Below are 13879 nucleotides of genomic sequence, written 5' to 3'. Positions count from 1 at the left end.
TCCCTATCTGTATGTCTGTCTGTCTCTGTCTCTCTCTCTCTCTCTCTCTCTCTCTCTCTCTATATATATATATATATATATATATATATATATAGAGAGAGAGAGAGAGAGAGAGAGAGAGAGAGAGAGAGAGAGTTTGTTTAATCTCTGGTACATGACTGTATCTGTTGTTAGCAATTTTTGTTCATAACTGTTTATTGTAGCGACCACCTATAAACAACATAATAACGTTAATACCTAGCAATTGTTTGTCCATGTGTGATGATTATATTGTAAAGATATTGAGATATAAATGCGTGTTCACACATTAACATCAAGCTTTATATTGAACCTGTTGCAAGTTTATAGTAATTTCTCATTGGTTTGTAAGGTCAAGTGGGTTCTTCGAAAGAATTAATTTATTTCCCAACGGATGGGTTCTTTTATGACACAGAGTACCGTGAATGTCATGTAGCCAGTAGGAAAAACTGCGTTTTATGGCTATGTGGATAGAGCCGAACAATTATTTCATTATTATTTCCTATGTTCTAGTTTTAACATCAATATGCAGATGTTTTTAATGCTGTGCTTCGATATAATTTAAGAGGAAACATTTGGTTCGATTATTCGTTGGAATTAAATCGTGCTCATTGCACTAAAATATTATTCTGGGATTATTGTGAATCTTTTTAATGGTGTTATGCACAATGCCATTGTGATACAGAACGACTGTTGGCACATCCGCACATTCGAGGACCTGTAATTCATTCGGAGCACTCGATTCTTCAGGACTTGAGTAGAACCTTTCATGATTATTTGGATTGAATTTGTAATACTGCAAGTTCTTCTTCAATTTTCAATTTCTATATGTGTGTGTGTGTGTGTGTGTGTGTGTGTTCAACAAGAGAAACAATTACCGACTGAGTTAAGCAATGCTCATTTCTTAATGAAGAGCGACATGTTTAAAAGCAGACTAAAAAAAATCCTGACTTTTCTTTAACATGTTGCGTTTTCCTCATAGAGTAGGCAACCACCACTTACAATCATTACAGTTTACATTAATAAATCCAAGGGCCATTTGGGTGTGTTTCATCATGCACTTTTATAATACGTTATCGCTAAGATTACTTCCTACTGGGACGTTTTAAAGTTGTTTCGCTGTTAGGACAAATTAAAATTTATGTCAATATATCAACTAGTTTTTGTTTTTCTGGATAAAATCCATGTGGGCAATAAAAGTGTTAAATGCATGAAAATCACATTCAATGGATATATAATTTATTTTTGCACAAAAATATAAATAGTACACATAAAAGGAGGTCATCAGAATTTTATTTTCAAGTCATTTTTATTGTCTTGGTTACACAAAATGATATATTTCTTCATTAAATGATATATTTTAAATAAATATGAGTATAATACCTATGATGCGTGAGTTTGCTTACAATTTGCGCACTTGTGATGTACTAATGCCATAATTTAAACAAGCTCTCCTTGACACTTTTGTCCATGGCAGTCTTCGAATGGAAACGTGTTTGGAATGATCATAGCTTGGGTGGTGAATTCTAACACAGAGCCCATCAACCCCGGAAAGGTCACCTGAAACAGGCACATGGTTATACAGTATGTACAAAGAAACTAGTCCATTCTCAATGCCATAGTAACCAGGTAATATTTATAGAGCAGACAGTGAGTAGGAACCGATTTAAAGAATATATCGGAATAGTAAGTGTTCAGTTTTCACAGGTTTCAATATTTTGCATTCAAAATAATTAGCAGGTGATGTATATCGATGACTTAGCAAAATTAGCATAATAAATTTAATACTTAGATACAGTGTACTAAATATTTTGCTAAAGAAATGAGAATTATCTGACCTTATAGATTCTACCATTCCGGTGGAAAATGATATAGGCAGACTGAGATGTAGGAAATGTGTGCACATCGGGAAGGGTATTGGACACATTCTACATACCCACGCACGCATGCACACACAAATAACAGGGTGGACTTTGGTGAGGCCTCCTACCACACCCCACCAAAAGCAAAAACAATTTGCAAAAATAAACACAAACCTGGTATGGCATGATAGTATGCAGTTAGTAGTAGTTAGATAAAATGCAATCACGCAAGAAGTTTGATAAACTAAGAAAATGTCAGATAGCAGCATTAATAACACGGTGCCGCAAAGTGTCGAAAAGATTACCTCAGTAGGAAATTTTCAAATCATTATTTAATACTGTATAAAAAGTGTACGAAGTTGATATAAGGTAAAAAGACCCCAACGTTGAAACCATACCTCATGAATCAGTTGCGTTGATAAATCTATCACATATCAGTTGAATCTAGTGATAATATGATTTACAAATTAGTTTAACATACATTGGTTGTAGTTTCTTCAACCAGTCAGTTTGGCAATGAAAAATGTTTTTTCCTCAACAGTGCTGATGGTGCATTAAACAGTCAATGCGACTGTAACCATGACTCAGCAATTATCCATATACTCAGATTTATACCATACCTGAATAAAAAATGCAATCCATCCTTCTTTTGGATTTTCAAACTCAACCTGGAACGTCCCGTTTCCCTGTGAACATCATAAAACGAACAGTCGAAATGTTTTAATAAGTATAGTAAACCGTACAGATGATTGCATAATGTCCTCGTCACGCTTCAGCCGATTAAAAAAATCGCCCAATTCATCTTTTTACGTACAAATGCAATTTACATAGACTTCGGTACCTAAATCTTTATTACCGGTGTTGTATTTGTAAAGATCTAAGGCCCAAAATTGCAATGAACAACAATGTTTTAAATATTTTAAGCTGTTATTATCGCCCCCCCCCCCCCATATCCGGCTACTTACCCCACAATAAGGATTGTCCAGAAGCTGAACATGTGTATCAATATTCAGAAAAAAATAACTTTGAAGAATGCAGGCGTGTTTGTTTTTAAAACTTTAGTGTAAACATAGCAATATGATATCAACGCTTTAACAGTGATGTCATCGAGGACTATAATATATATATATATATATATATATATATATATATATATATATATATATATATATATATATATATATATATATATATACATATACATATATATATATATATATATATATATATATATATATATATATATATATATATATATTCGAATCATAAGAGTTTATTATATCATTCTAATATTGTGATATCCATTTCAAATGAAAGATCAGAGAATTGACTGTTTAATTTTATTTGTTTAATTTAAGCGAAGTAAAGATACTAGACTGGTAGCTTGCTCTACAAACAGGCACAAATTATGACCAATTACCATTAAAATCGTCTGACAATAAGCCTATTAAATTTTTGTCGACATAAATGACAATGGAATGGCAGATAGAGGTTATTAGAATACAGTCGAAGGCTGTACACACATATTTTTTTCTCTCATAAATTTCATTGACTCATATATATGACCGCGGTGTATTACAATCTAGAGAAAGTGATTTACCAAAGCCGTTACGTCTCGCGTAAACCAGATTACTGGATGAACTTGTGGCTTGCGTGGGTTTCCAGGGGTTCCTCTCCAAAGTCGAAAATCTCTCCTGAAATATGTATACAAGTTCAAAAAGTCTGATCGTAAACAACGGATTTCCATTTGGGTCGATATTCTAAAACTGAATGGCAGAATTTGTCAGAGTGTATTTTTTGTGCGTTCTACGAGGTTTATTGTAAACGTCTGTAATATTAGTGCGCTGTTTCAAAAATTTTCTTTTTTAGCATACTGTATATCAGCGCTCCACCTCAACGTACCCCCACCACAGCTACACACTTTCAAGTTCTATTAACCAATTATTAAATGCCATTTTGCATTCATGTTTTGGTATGCTGTTCATATACTGGAAGAGCGAACTTCCAGCCGCATAGTGAAATTTTAAGTTTCTGTCCCATTTTGAATCTTTTACAACGGGATACAAGCAAAGTTCATTTGGAGGTAAATCAAGACTATCTTGCAATGTTTGGATACTGTACTCCTTCAGCAAACCTATCACGATGGTGGATTTATTATCCGGTGCGTTGTCATGGAGTGGATGGGTACATCGGATACCAGTGCCAGATGGTTCGGTGACAGAAACAGCTTTCAATGTATATCAAGCATCTTCGTCAACTGTACCCCACCCCCTTTACATCAACCACTTCTCTCTCACAAATCGACTAGTCTTCCAGAAAGTGGGCCATCTTCCAAGGATTCATGGCCATATTTTAGAACGATGAAACCACCTCAAAACTGTAGAATATGGATGAGAACTGCATATGTAAGTGGTATACATGTCAGCTTGATTAAACAAAAAATACCCAGAGAACTCCATAATTTTACAGTAGGTTCTTTGCCCAGTAGTAGAATCATTCTACGTTTCCGACATTTTTACAGCACGGCCATTCATCTACGTTACATCACAATCACATATTCGCAGAGTTTTAACCATTTGCATGTTCATCTGCAGAACATTTTATTTGAACGTTTTTTTTTATCGATCTATATCAATTATATTTATAGACAGTTTCAAATAAACCAATAATTACAGCAAATTATTTAGCACTTATCATACACTCTTCATAGTTCTCTCGTGTTTTTCACAAAAAAACTTGGACCTATTTCCTAAATAATTCTTACCCTTAATAAAAGGTTTTAATACATTACACTAAACTTACCACATAAATTCACAATAACTAGTTCATACAACGTTGTTGCTTCAGTCGGAATGCTTGTTTTGCTGTGTTGATTTGATGTTATAGATTTTAATCCAGAATAACATATTTTATACTATTTTAATAAACCGCAAAGGCGATATTTGATAAAGCGGTCATCAATTACTGTAATGTATACACAGATGATGGGTGAACTATAACAACTCGAACGTCTTCTGGCCAAAGAGAACAAGATGGAAAACAGATGTGTAGTTCAAGTCAACAAAGGTTTATATTATTTGGGCAGTTACCCGTGTCTTTAGCACCAGATCGAGGCACCCTTCATTGAGGTGAAACGCTATTACACACACATACACACACACACATATATATATATATATATATATATATATATATATATATATATATATATATATATATATATATATATATATAAAATCTAAACAGCAACCTTTGTTAATAATTGCACAGTGCATAAAAAAATATTGAAAACCACGCAAGTATCGCATGTAAAAGTAACTAGAACTACACTTAGTATTTCTCCTACCTTATTCCATCGAGTGTCTGTGCATGGGAGGCGTGAATCGTCAAAGGTTGTCTATCCAACGTGAGAAGAATTTTGCCTCCGTTTGGCGTCTGAATTAGATGCAGTTACCACATAATTGTTTTTATTGTTACTTTTCACAGCACTATTGTCAACATTATCACGCATTTTTCATGACTTCATTGTATCATTCGCGAAGTATTAATCTTCTGCATCAAATGCTAATAAATGTATTGAAGGACAGAAGCAGTACACAATTTCTAACCGATCTGATGTTTTCCAATTCTGAGAGAGACGTGCATGTAAGGCTTATTAATGTATAAATAGATGCTTAAGACTTCTACGTTACTTTCAAGTGATGATACGTACAGGAATGGACCTGTAAATAGACTGTATGAAATACCATGCAAACTTGATAGCAAGCAATATATTATAACATAAATAAATAAACTCGGTAAACTTACCGTCACTTTAATCCATTCCATTTTAGGAAAGGGCTCATTCTGAAAAACGAACACAGCATACGTCCAAGAAGACAGATAACGAATGACTTTATACAGAAAGTTAAATTTAAAATATACGGTAATATATAGAGTAATGAATGTATTACGATTCTTCCAGAGAGATAATATACAAAACATTGCTTACTCAGATTTTTAACTTTGTCCAAAAACAGTGTGGCAAATTGTATGACAATAAGGTCAAAGGCAAAACTGGAAAATAATACAAAAGAACCCAAATCATACGTTCAAGTTTCCTGTAATGCACAGTTAATTGTTGGATTTATTGATTATTTTTTTTTAGAGAATTTAGCTTTGTATCAATCACAACGATCACATATATCGCGAACATTCTCCCCATGATATTGTATGAATTGGTCCATTGTTTTCATTACCAGCATTACAGACAGGAAAAATGCTCTCAGGCTGAACAGTAGGCTAATCTCGTGTCCAACGCAGCTGTGCTCGGCGTTGGGGATCTTTCTGGAAGAAGAACGGCAATTTTTGGTTATTCATACGCTTTGCTGCATTTAAAATACCATATACTTAGTTTGATTTGCTGGAAACCAATTTTCGTTGATTTCTAGGTGGCTACAAACCATTAATGTTAAAACCTAAATGCAAGTGATACACCTGCGAAGACAAATATATATAGGAAGCACATCACCCATCATAGAGCTGTATCCATGAATTAAAATATCGTCAAAAATGTCTTCTTTCTCTTTTATTGGGGGAGGGGGCATGTAAAATAATTACCTAAGAAAGTAAATGAAATCACTGTATGGCGTAACGATTCAGTAAAATTATTTATCAATCCTTTTTCCTTTTTTTTCGAATTCACTGAGTAAGATCAACTTTTGCATGCTCAAGCGTGCGTGTACTAGATCATAATTTGTCAAATTATCGAGAATTCTTTCCCAGAAAACAAATATTACTACACTACATTTAATCACTTTATTTCCCTAATGTAATGCATTTGAAAAAACAAGCTGACCATAAATGGTTCAGTGAAAAACTCATGGAACTATTCTGAACCAAACTCATTAGTTAATTAGATTAGCGGGATTCTTTTATTAAGAAAAATCATTTCTTTTGCTCAACCCGAAAACATGTTTGATTTTGGCCACAAGCACGAGTTTCGGTGAAATCTTCTATAAAGTGATTTTAAAATGTTATGTTTTTATTTAGAATCATTCATTTACATATCGATAACTTTCTGATCAATGATTGAAATACATCACTGAGAAATATAGGATTTATCATGACTATCATCATTGTGCTATAATGCATCTTGCACACAAGACGTACCTCAGATATTTGGGACCTTTTAGCTGATCAAAGTAGTAATCAGAGTCATCCGGGATGAAAAACTCGTCTCCACCAGTGGTGATGATATACTTGGGCTTATTAATAAATCTGTCATTGTAAGCTGGAAAATAAAGGGTAGAAATTGATTAAATAATTAATTGATTATTTCATTATTTAATTTGTGAATTGTGTTGAAATGTACTCAGGATCTTGAACACTTAGCATCGGTTATATTTGGCAAAAGAGTTATTTCTCTAGGCTCAAAGTTTCTGATACAAAGTTTAGCGCTGATACAAACCAAGATTTGAAAAATTACATATTAACTTTACATAAACTTGCACGCATTTATTTCATTTGCACCTACATTCCTATCCTTGGATATTACTAACCGTAAGGCGAGCAAGGATCATCAGTCATGTGTTGTAGTTAAATCATATCTAACGTATTCGTGATAAAATAACCTATTCACTATCACTGATACCATATATAAACAAAAAGACTTGCCAAAGTCAGTGACACTCAGTAAATATGTCTCCATTAACACTAGAGCTCCAAGTGTGCAACGATTATCGTTCAAGACGTTTTATATTTCCGTTTACATATCAGATATGCAAATCTGTACAAGATATAAGCTAACAAACTCACATATTGGGTCAATAATATTGAGCATCTTCTGCGTGTTTCGATTATCCAGATCTCTTGTAAAATTAACGTCATAATAATCACCAAAGGCAAATGTCCATCCACCGAGTGATTGATAATGATGATGAAGATTCTGGAGGGAAAAAGGAAACGATGCAACGAGGTGCCAAGGCAAAGACATACAATGATGCAGCAGAAAGTGTGTGTGTGTGTGTGTGTGTGTGTGTGTGTGTGCAGGTTGAATATAAGGAAAAAATCTACTCCCTTCATATCCCAAAGCCTGAGTACACATCCCCAGATTTAAAGGGAAAGTTTGTCGCGAATAACAGGTTTTCATGCGTAACAGTCACATTTGCATGGTCACCCGGTAATTAGCTCTCCTCTAAACACACAGCCTGGTTTCCTCTGACAAAAATCAAGTATTATGTATACACAAAGTATTACTTTAAGTTATAAATATACACCAAAGAGTGAAGACAGTTTGCTGTGTTTGATGTAGCTATAAACTTTACTGTAATTGTAAATTTGCTGACCTCGAATTCGTTTCTGTAGTATGTCACAAGACGCTTAACGACATAAATATTTTCGCGACCAATATATTCAGCATAATTTCCATCACTGTAACTTATTTCAGTATATTGAATTTTCCTATCAAGCAAAGAAAATGGGGCGCCACAAAGGCAACGTTACAGTTAATTTAAAACAATCTGCACAATTACATAAACCCGCAAACGCAGTACGCCTTGCGGAATTATCCATAGATGTGGTAAAAAAGGGGGGAGGGCACCTGCCGCTTATAGCTAAGGTAGATTCTAGAACTGAAAAGAATATTATGTTGTTCTATTACCCATATAATTAAAGTATATAGCCAAATAATTATATTGAAATTGGTGAATACGTATACAACATGGAAACATGTATGAAGGACAAAACAGATAAGAATAGAAGACGTGTATTTGCTCTATGAACTAAAGGGTATATGACAAACTGTTCGACAGTTGTGTAGGAATAAATGCGAGTAATATGACAAAAAGAAATAATATAGAATGTCTAATGCAGGGTTGAGTTTTAACACAAAATTAACGGGATTGACAAAATGTTAATGCCGTCATTGAAATAAGTTAAATTATTTGAATGTAAATCTCTTTAATCGTAATAACATTGACCAGAGGCGTAGCTATGATATTTTGCGCCCGGGGACGAACTATAAAATTGGCGCCCCAGCCCCCTCCCCGTTTAATCACATTTTTGAATATTACCCTTGTTTACTTATTATAATGTAACGTTGTAAGCCTCATTTTGGTGCCCCTGTACCTTGGTGCCCGGGGACATATGTTCCCCCCTGCCCCCCCCCCGCAGCTACGCCTCTGATATTGATTAGAAAACCGTAACAAAAAGCTCTCGACACGGTCTTTATAATTATTTTTCATTCGATTGGGAATTCCTTTTATTCGCGCTCAAATATAAAGAAAATTATCAAAACTGCACTCAATTTAGTCTTCAATGTTATTTTCAAACTGAAAATGATACAAAGGTCTTAAGAATTGTGTTTCATTTCATGCTCACGCACCATAATATATTTTTAAAATCCTCGAGTCAAGACCATTTACCTTGAAATCGATGTCACAGTGCCGATTACAAACTTGCTTATTGAAGAACTAAGTACAAACCTCCTGAAAATCGACATACGTATGTACAAGTCAGTGTCTTCATCAGGTTAGTGAAATACAAATATGCAAGCAGAAAACTTTGACTTGACACTGAGGTCAAGTAATTCTGGTTTGAAAATTTGTTTGAATCTGCGCGTTCATTCTTTTGATAAGATCTTCACCATTTAATTTCATTACCAATGAAATATTGCAGATATCCCTTAGTGAAAACAATCTATCAGTGGCGTAATGTGTACCAGAGGAGTATTGATAGCAAGATCTTTCAAGAGCCTGTATGGTTGTTGTAGTGGAGGTCATATGTTCAGAACCAGCTACACTTGTTTTACTGAAAATCTCTTGTCGATACAAGAATGATTTCGTTAAAAGTGGTCAACAGAAGATTTTCAACATGGCTTCTACGCCATCTTTTTGGGGATTCGGTCGATCTCGTTTTAATACAGGGCCAGTTACATGTTGAAAAAAGTAACATCCGTTCACGAAGATTAGTCAAAAGGTTGCCATGGTGACTGTTGTATAGACCTCAAATCGGTACAGTTGATTCATGTTCAGTTATATCTTTTAGGCAGGCTCCTGATGAAAACCACATGTCGATATGCTCATTCCTGAGAAAGAAATACTGATAACAAGATTTTCACGATGGGCCAAGATAAGTGTCAGATCGGCATTATCTTCATTTAATGCCATTTTCAAGTCATTTTAAGTATTTTAGTGAAAACCAAAACGTCTACATGGCTATTGTTCGTAGAAGCAGCGATGACAAGATGTTCACATTGACCGCCATGGTGGCCATCTTTGATGCCTAGAAGCATCATTTTCGTTTAAGAGCAACAGCTAGATCAACCTAGGGATAATGGAAGGACGACGGACGACAGGCTATCGAATTAGCTCTATCTTCGATCAGAAGAGGTTTCATACTGCCGAATAAAATATTCGTTATGTGATTAAAGCGCTGTGCAATTAACATTTCGCGTAATGTTTAGCCTGATTCAACGTCAGTACGATACAGCAAAACTATGAGCTGGATGTTAAAACGTCAACACAGATACCACATGTGAATGAATATATGTGTACTTCAGTTGACATGTGTAGTTCGATATTCGATCCTCTTACCTTCACCATGTTCAGCAGATCCATGACAATTGGGGCTATAGCCACTACACGTTTGTCTACAGCACCTGTGGTCCACGTTGTCCAACCACGCTGGAATTCCAACAGCAAGATAAAATTCGTTTCTGAGTATGAACACATGGACAGATTAATACAATAACGATCATTTTTAGATGTGATCAATAGGGATACGCTTCATCATTTGGTCTCCTATGGCTGCTTTACTGAAGCGAACATAAGTATGCATTTGAAGAGCTACAGAACAACTGGTGTGAGACATGGAATAAGGTCTTTTAAATATTATAATTTCATTTTCAAAGTGTAATTATATCATATAATGCACTGGCTTTAAATTATATTTTCTTACTACCCACATAATATATTAAGATTTAAACTTGGCTCTATTCAGATGTTATCAAGATATTTAAACTTTCTGTATTGTCCGAAATTACTACTGACTCACATAGCAATATAGACTCACACAGGTGTGCAAAAAGGTACGTTTTGGGTTCTTTTATTCGAAGGAATGACTCCTTTAGTATATTTGATTGTGATTTTCTTTTCTCCCGAACCTTAACATTTTTTTGGACTTTTACATGAACCATAGTGCTGTAGCGAACTTAGAAATGTTGTTATTTGTTTCGTACCTTCAACTTGACAAAACTTATATTGCTGTAGAAAATATAAACTATTTTGTACCAACGATTGCCAATTTAATGCATGTTCTGAACAATAAAACACGTTTCCTTGAAGACAGTAGACTCATCCCCTCTTGTTTGACTGTCTGTGCGGTAGCTACCAACGTCGCAGTGACCAGTCTGGAAAGATATTGTACCTGCAGGTAGTGTCTCTTCGAATCTAAAATAATAATACTTCGAAAACCAGGCATAGGTATTTGTTAGACAAGAACAATGTTCAAGTTGAAAGTCATGAACTATTTGCATTAGATGGGAAGGACTTATATGTTTGAAGCAATTTGTTTTTGATCTTTCTACCCGTTTGGGAAATTATAAGTTATGACGTTTACTGTTGTGAGTTTTATACAGGTAATTTAAGAACATTTCTAAGTATAGCTTAATCAAATTTTGTGTTATTTTGGGAAAATATTAACTCGTTAATTAGCATGGATAATGTGGATAAAACCAATTAACTTTTAGCATTTGCACAGTCATTGTGGCCTTTTATTGCCATACAGAGAGTCAAAGGACACTTTTACCAGTCAGAGTTCAGCCCTTACAGCACCTTAAAAAAATGTACATGTTAACACACAGAGCAGTCAGAATGAAACATAATTTTAAGACACTTCAAACCAGGATTCAATACAAGCCTAACATTCGCCTTGATTACGGCAGATGAATTTTATACACAGTCCTGATCATAACAATGACCATTACAGGGTAAGTTCAATACAGATTACAAAAAGGCTAAAGTCATTAAGTCTGATGACTTTTGTAATGGTCAGATACAGAATGTCTACAGGACTCTGAAATGTGACTCTTGCAATCTTTCAATCAGCGATAAGTACTTTTACACACGTAATGCAGACTGCAGTCACATTCAGAGTACATCCTGCATTTGGACATGTTCCAAATATGTGAAATTAAAAATTTCCGTGTTTCTTTTCTCGAGAACAACCCAACCATTCAAACAAGATTCACATTTAATATCTTAAATAGGGAAGGAAATTGCAGCACTCCATACAAAGTCAAGTCTGACGACAGTAAATGGAATACAGCTACACTAACGTTTGTATCAATGGACATCAGCATCATTAGGGTTACTTTCCTGTCAAAAAGTTAAAAAAAACAAGACATCATGACTCTCCAAGAAACTGAAAGTTACAACTATTTTAGCGTACCGCTCCGGTGGCCTCATGGTTAGAGCGTTCGCCTCGGATGCAGTAGGTCGTGGGTTCGATCCCCGGCCAAGTCATGCCAAAGATTTACAAAAATGATTCTAACAGCTGCCTCGCTTGGTGCTCGGCATTAAGGGGTTAGTGTTAGGACTGGTCGGCTTGGTGTCAGAATAATGTGACTGGGTGGGACATCATGCTAAATGTCTGCGGCATGATGCCCCAGTGCTAGACATCACTATAAACTATCACACTGCAGAATCGTAGCGATATGACTAAAAATTGTTAAAGCTGTGTTCAAAATCAAAATCACACACACACACACACACACACACACACACACACATACACGCAACAATGTTAGCACCTCAGAGTATTTTCCAAAGGACTGTAATTTCAGTGTCTCCAGGAATGCTAGAACATTACATGATGGTGGTTGTGGAGTACTATTATTTGTACATAAAGAACTTACACAAATTCCAATAACCAGAATAAGAATCTGTATTGGTTAAAACTAAAGTGACTGGATCATCTTAATACATAGGTACATAGTAAAAAAAAAGACGTTGCCAGTTACTGGAACGATACTCATTTTTTGAGAAAGAGGCTTGCAAAAAAATGTGATGAGAAGAGACATAGAGTTTACATAATTTTTGTAGCTGATGATAATTTGAAGAACATTAACTGGACAAATAGGATATGCAAAATTAGGAATACCATTAGCAACTCAGAGGGCCTGTCTCTGATTGATATTATGAATGATTTTGGCTTAGAATAAGAAGTTAACCTTCCAGATAGAGGAAACAATATACCAGATCGCTTTCTGACCTAACTACCATGCCAATTCGCACACATTCCCTCAAAAGGTTGGTTTAACAATGACACTATTTTACAGCCTGTACTCCATCTAAGTATCACCAAAACAAAAACAAAGTCGTCGAATGTTTAGTTATTAATTTCGTTAATGAGATTTTGAGACACTGAGATCTGTAGCCTTGACTTTCCTGAATATTCAAATATTTAATTGGTATAGTAAACAAAGGAGATGTTGAAGAAAACTATAAAATATTTAAAAATCTTTTCGACCTAATACAACTGAAAAAATATTTCATCAAAATTAAAAACCTTAGTTGAGTCAATGACTTGGATTTCAAACAAAAGTTGAAAATTCTTTCGCAGAAGAAGCAAAGTTCTTGCTAAATCCAAACGTACTAGCAGTGAAATTTTTTTAAAAAAATGGAAACAATTAAGAATATAAATTAGAGAAGAGTGCAGAATTCACATAATAGTTATGCTAATAACGTGATTAGAAACCTAACGTCAGATTCAAAACCATTCTGGAAATATATCGAGACACGGAAACAGAGATTTTCAGGGTATTCGTCAACTTAATACAAACCCTAAATTAGGAGACATAGATGCAGAGAAAGCTGAAATTTGGCAGTGTTTCTATCCATACCGTTGACATTGCTCCATTGTGTAAATACCTAAAAGTACCAAAAATGAATAATCTAGTAGCAATATGTTTTGGAATTCAAAAGTGGTTTAATCCCTTTAAAAGTGTGGTTCTGATGTCA

General features: G+C 34.8%; 1 pseudogene across 1 annotated transcript in view; it reads right to left on the bottom strand.

Annotated features, from left to right (window-relative positions):
• Positions 1 to 1293: 1293 nt before the first annotated feature.
• The window catches only part of LOC149802782 (autocrine proliferation repressor protein A-like), a 29667-nt pseudogene continuing 17081 nt past the window's right edge, over positions 1294 to 13879 (bottom strand). Inside the window, exons 6-14 of the transcript XR_016420092.1 lie at positions 10454 to 10543; positions 7677 to 7806; positions 7032 to 7152; positions 6119 to 6206; positions 5688 to 5726; positions 5227 to 5315; positions 3481 to 3574; positions 2501 to 2566; positions 1294 to 1578 (exon numbers count right to left, since the gene is read on the bottom strand). The product of XR_016420092.1 is annotated as an autocrine proliferation repressor protein A-like (transcript). The remainder of the gene's footprint in view (positions 1579 to 2500; positions 2567 to 3480; positions 3575 to 5226; positions 5316 to 5687; positions 5727 to 6118; positions 6207 to 7031; positions 7153 to 7676; positions 7807 to 10453; positions 10544 to 13879) is intronic.

Source organism: Sinohyriopsis cumingii, chromosome 3, assembly GCF_028554795.1.
Source record: "Sinohyriopsis cumingii isolate HCF-2022 chromosome 3, ASM2855479v2, whole genome shotgun sequence".
NCBI lineage: Eukaryota > Metazoa > Mollusca > Bivalvia > Unionida > Unionidae > Sinohyriopsis > Sinohyriopsis cumingii.
The sequence above is the reverse complement of the archived record's forward strand: the minus strand, read 5'-3'. Positions and strand labels throughout refer to the sequence as shown.